The sequence below is a fragment of the Marmota monax genome, unplaced genomic scaffold (assembly GCF_021218885.2).
Source record: "Marmota monax isolate L192 unplaced genomic scaffold, Marmota_monax_Labrador192_F-V1.1 WCK01_AAM20220418_F8-fsc00014, whole genome shotgun sequence".
In the NCBI taxonomy this organism is placed as follows: Eukaryota; Metazoa; Chordata; class Mammalia; order Rodentia; family Sciuridae; genus Marmota; species Marmota monax.
The window spans coordinates 28904939-28911062 of NW_026695222.1; positions in this window are offsets into that span (position 1 = coordinate 28904939).

Genomic DNA, 6124 nt, shown 5'->3' on the forward strand with positions numbered 1-6124 from the left:
CTGGAGACCCTAGTGCCTCCTTATAAGAGCCATGTGTGTCTTATCTCTTCCAGAGCAGTTGCTAAAACCAGAGAGCAGGCTGGAAAACATTTCCCCCCAGTGTACTGTTTCTCATCATTTCTTTCTGACACCTCCAGATAACTTGTTAGCATATTGTCTTTCCCTATTCAGTACAGCCCCTCTGGGTGTTTGGGGATTTCATGACATCACCCAGGAATGTATAATTAGAAACAAAAATGCCAAATCTATAACACCAGGAGACAATTAAAGAAATTTTTGAAGTGGCTAGTGAAACCAGCCCCCATTCAGGATGCTACCAGGAAAGCCCTGGAAGTAAGTTAACATGAACTTTCCTACTGCCAATGCAGAGCCACGGGTGAGGGCCGTTGCTCAAGATCAGGGCCAGCCTTGGACAGAGCACAAGAAATGTTATCGGGCTCTTGGCACTCCCCAAGTAAAACTGTGTTCCTCAAAGTTCCTGCTCATCTCTGAGAATGGGTCTGAATTCTCACCACTGTGGAATCGGGCACAGTGACTTTGGATTGTTGAGTTTTTATTTGCTCAACAAGCTGATGTTGGGGCCTCTCCCAGCAAGCCTCTGTCTGGGGCCTCCACCATTGGGCTGAGGCTTCTGGTGAGTTCCTACAGACACTATGGCCTGAGTGCTGCTGATCCACACCTGAACATGAAGCCACTAGACATGTGCAACTATTTAAATACAAATTCAGATAAACAAAAATTAAATGAAGCAAACATTTTGTTTCTTCAATTTCATAAGCCTCTTTTCAAGTACTGAGCAGCTATTTGTGGGTGGTGGTTACCCTCTTAGACAGGAGCAACACAGAACATTCTTATCCTGGAAAGTCCTCTTTGTACAGCCCTGGATTGAATGGTCTGATTTGGCGGGGAAACTCCTGCGGTCGTCATTCATGTGCTCTCTTCCACTCTCACAATGTCATGGTATGTCCTACTGTCTCTAACCATTGAGCAACCTGAGACCCAGGGCCCTTTGTCTTCATGAAAAAGTTGGTGGTGTTCTGCAGCCTCCTCTCTTTTTCCTAATTCCCACCTATAAAATCCAACAATTCAATAATAGGTGGGAAAAAAAAAAAGATCCAGGTGAGCCCATTATCTGTTCTCCAAAAGAGACTGACTTGTCAGCACTTTCGGTTTCGTTCTTCAAGCTCCCCAGCCCTGGCCTAAAACAGCTCGGGCCCCTGCCAGGAAGGATGCCGGGATCGGCTGGGACCTGGCGAGCCGCGGCCCTCGCGTGTCCCCAGCAGAGGGCAGCTGCGTTCAAAGATTCCCAGCAAGGAGTGCACCCGACCGCTCGGGTTTGGGTTTTTTTTTTTTTTTTTTTTTTTTTTTCTTTCTTTCTTCCTTCCAGGGACACTTTTTGTGTGAGCTGCTACCGTAGGTGGCAGAAAATATTGGTCACCTGGGGACCAGAGCCATGAAGTGCAGTTAACCTCAGGCCCCAGGAAGCTCCTAGGGCCGCGCTGGGGGCGCAACAGCGGGGCGGCACCGGTGACAAGGACGACACCATTTTGCAGAACTCTTAGGAAGGGGTCGGGCTGCGCTCCGCGCCGGGGCACCGCGACAGCCCGCTGCGCTCGCGGGCTGGACCGAGCGCGCTCGGGACCAAGGGCTCTTGGCGCGGGCTGCGAACGGGCTCGCATCTCCACTTCTGCCTGGCGACAAAATGGTGGTGACTGGCAAGGGGGAGGCGCCCGAGACGTTGGGCACCTTGCTTGGGTTGTCCCCTCCCCAGATGCACAGCACTGGTGGCGCCCTGTCTCTCGCCCCGTTCCCCTGCGCGGCTCCCTGCAGCACCCTCCCGCCCCGGGTGCTGCTAACTCAGTACCAAGCAGCTAGTAGTAGTTCCTAAGTAGCGGGGGAAGTTAAGAGTCTGGGTTGTTCTGAGGGTGTGTTTTGGTGCACTGGACATATTTATCGGATTGAAAAGTTCCTTTCTAAATAGAGGTTAACTACTTAAGATGCCCGGACACCTTCCCAAGGGACTGCTGGGTGGAAAGTGCCCAGAGCTGCTCCTGGCGCCCTGGAGAAGAAACCCAGCCTGTGGCTAATCCCCGCAGTAGTGTGCGGCAGTGGGCAGCGGGTCTGACCACAGCACCGGCTTTCCTTTTTCTGTAATAACCGGGCCTTCCTTAAGGAAGGAATAACATCATGCTGGTTCAGATGCCCCGCGAGGCAGTTCTGCACTACTGAACCCCAGACTCCTTAGGACAGGGTTGGCCCTCACCTTTGACCTCCTCTCTGTGAGGTTGTAAGACTTTGCTCTACAGGGCCTCTCCGCACCACTCCCCAGACCGTGTGCAAAACACACTCAAGGCACCTCTTTGGTGCTCTTGCCAGGGCCCACTACATACCTAACCACCCCCACCACATACCCCAGCATCTAGACAGCCCTGGTCTATGCCTGAGTTAACCACACCTCATGTACTTGACCCAGTGTCCTGTGTCCTCCATGGGACTAAAGTCATAAGGTCATCCTACAGAAAACCTAACATGGGGCCTGGGGAAGCTTAGGCAAAGGTGAAAGACAAAGTAGTAGGGCCAGGCGTGGGAGACCAGACAGATAGACAGAGATGGACAGATACATGGGTGGTAGGTGATAGTAGGTAAATGCATGCATGGGAAAAAAGATGTGTGGATGGCTAGATAGACACGAGTGGATGGACAGGCAATGTATAGATAGATACATACTACATACATACTACATATGTGGGTGGATAGATAGACACATGGATGGATAGGTGCATGGATGGGCAGATTGACCAGACAGATAATAGGTAGACACAAACATACACACATGTATGGGTAGATTAGATACCTAGATATAGACAGATAACAGATACCTTGGTAGAAAGAAAGAAAAGAGAGAGAAAGATGGTAAATAGATACATAGTTTAAAAAGAGGAGAAATAGATAGAAACATGGGTATCTAGATAAGACACCCTGGAGATTGAGAGAGGGTGACCTGGAATCCCATCCTGCTGGGGGTGCTGGGCTGACGGACCAGGAGTTTGAGCACTGGACTGGGTGCTCGGTCGGCACAGGATTTCTCACCCCACCACGAGTTACAGTTAAGGCTAAGCACAGAAGGGGCTGGCCTTCCTCACGAGAAAGAACGAGAACACCTGGAGAAAAGATAAGCAAGCGTGGCAAGTTGTAGTCATTTCAAAAAGTCTAATTAAATGTTATGAATTGGGTTTTTTTTTCTTCTTTTAAATCTAATTTGGGACTGGGGAGAGGACCCCGTCATGTTCACAATACATGCAGACCTCTCAGATGGCCCTGCAAATTGAAAGGACCCCACCTGCCAATGACAGACCAACGTGGCAGCAGGGCGGCAGGTGAGGGCTCGGGCAGAGAACACCAGGCAAAGGGGCCGCGTCTCCTGCCTACGCTGGACTTGGAAGATGGTGCAGTGAGTGTAGAAAGCAACTTTGCAAGTGAAACCCCGACCTCCAACTGTGTCCTGCTCACATGTGCCCCAAACAGAGAGGGTGCTGCCATGGTCAAAGGAGGCACGGCTTCCCTTTATAAATATTCCTACCTCCTGCTCCACCAGCTTCCCAAAGGCCTTACCAAATTTTATGCAGGCTCCTAAAAATGACATCAGCCCCACCTGCCGTGAAGGTCACACCAGGCTGCAGTCTTACCTGCTTCTTAAAGCAGTAGCTGCTGTTATCGCTACCTTCACGGAGTGTCACACCTTATCACTGCTCCAGTGTTCTGAGTCGGTGCTGGTCACACCTCTCTGGTCAAAGCCTGCTGGAGAGCTTCTCTGTCAGCTTTCTGCTTTAGGGTGATTGACTCATCCTGGTGTCTGGGACTATGCTGGTTTAATTACTGAAAGGCCCACATAGGGGTGATGGGTCCCTCTGCACCCCTGCCTGCCCTCATGCCCATGGTCTGCTCTCCACGGAGCAGAATCAGCGTTGTTTAAAAGCGTACAGCGTGCTGCCTCGTCCTGCTTAAAACTCTTTCCGTTGGTGACATGGGCCTTGGCCAAACAGAGGCGAGGAATGGCCCAGGGCAGAGGAGTGTGTTGGGCACTTCTTCCTACAAGGACCACAACCACCTGAGAACGGACAGCTCTATGTGCTGAGGTGCAGGGCTAGCAGACCTCCCCACCCCGAATTCTAAGTGCCCCTTTAACTAGCCTGTGTTAGTTCTTGGCTCACTTTTTAAAGGAGAAGAAAATAAATTAAAAGTATATCAAAGAGGGGGAAAAAAATCTCTCTAGTGAAGTGATATCATCCTATATCAGTGATCTCAAATGGAAGGATACGTAAGAATCACCTGGAGAGTTTAACATCCTGAGCCTCAGATCTGTAAAACATCTGTAAAATGAATATACTAGTAAGAGCTGCTTCCTAGACTTACTGTAATTTTTTTTAAATTTTAAGTATATTTTAGAAGCGAATCTTTTGGTTGTAATGGACAAAAACCTCCACTCAAACTGACTTGAGTAAATAGGAATTTATTGGCTTATAATTTAGAGATACAGGAGTGATAGCTTCAGGCATGGATGGATCTAGGGACTCAATCCATATCCCCCAGGGTTCATCTCTTTTCCTGCTGTCTTCTTTTTTGGTTTCACCCTTGGGATGGTGTCTTCTCTGTAGTAGCCCCTGGCAATTTTACATTTACATCCTCTCAGTTTGAAGCTCCAAATAAGAGAGAGCATCATTTTGCCAATCATCTCGGTGAAAGTCCTGGGTACAAGTTGATCAATTTGCCAAGCCTGGGATCCATGTCTACTCCTAAAGTCAAGGTCGCAGGTCCGTGCCCCCAAAACCACATGAGCTGAAAGTGGGGGTGGTGGCAGCCCAAGAGGAATCAGGAAGCTTTTACCCAAAGGGAAAATGGAGGCTGCAAAGACAAAACCCTCAGATGCCTGTGACACCGGCCTGCCCCAGCAAGTGCTCAGTGCATGTCAGCCAGCCACGGGACTTGGCCAGAGAGCGAAGATGGAGTCCACGGGCGTCACACAGTACGCTGGTGGGCGGCTGTTCACGCAGCGGGACCCCTGGGGTCTTACAGCTCCTCCTGCCTCAGAGTCCCAGTTCAGTGGGTCCCAGGTGGGGTCTGCGCAGCACTGGGTGTTTCAAACACCCAGGAGAATTTAAAGCCTGCTAGGGCCAAATGCCACTGCTTTATGCCAAGGCGCACGTTGGCAATCAGACCTCCTAACCATAGCAGCAAAGCCTGGAAAATCCAACAAGTCAAGAAGCGGGGAGGAAGCACATGCAAAGTTCAAATGCAGAATTTGAAAAATCTCTCCAAAATATTTCTTGCAATGACCTGCCTCTGTGCTAAAACAGGACCTCGTTGAGAACTGAAAACTACAAAGAGGAACTGAGCCTGTGTGCTGTGTGTGTTGTGTGCATGTGGGGGGCAGGTATGTGTGTTGCAGGGGGTGTTTGTGTGTGTCGCTGTGGAGGCATGTTTTGTGTGTGTGTGTGTGTGTGTGTGTGTGTGTGTGTGTGTGTGTGGCGTGTGCTTGGTCCTCACTCTGGGTTTGCACTGCTGCCAGTTCCGTCTTCCTATCCGTGCAACGCCCTTCCTCCCATCCTGTACTCCATCTCCACGCTGGGTGAAGGCCTGGGGGTGTGTACTGTCACCAGTGACAGATAGGTGGACATCAGGAGCCTCCAGATGTGCTGCACAGGGAATCATCCAACACCGTCTATGCCTCGCCTTCCAGCCAAGAATGCACAGCCTGCACCTAATCACGAAGAAAGGTCACACACACACCAAATGAAGAAATCTCCCATGTGACGAGGGCGGCGGGGTGGAGGGAGGGAAGCGGAGCAGCTATATTGTCCCAAACTGCCGCCATCATAAAAGACACAGAAAGCTTCCAGAAGACATGATCCGACCAACGGCCACTAGATCAGGTAAGGAAGGCTGTGCAGATATTCCCTATAGTATTTCCATATTGGTGACTCCTTTGGTAACTTTGGTCTTATTTTCAAATAAAAAATTTTTGGTAGCTGGGGATGGACAGAGAGCATAAACAATAAACAGAAGTCCACTTGGTTGAAATGTGGAAAGACAGCGAGCACTTCCTGACTCAGCAGCTCGCTGTTTC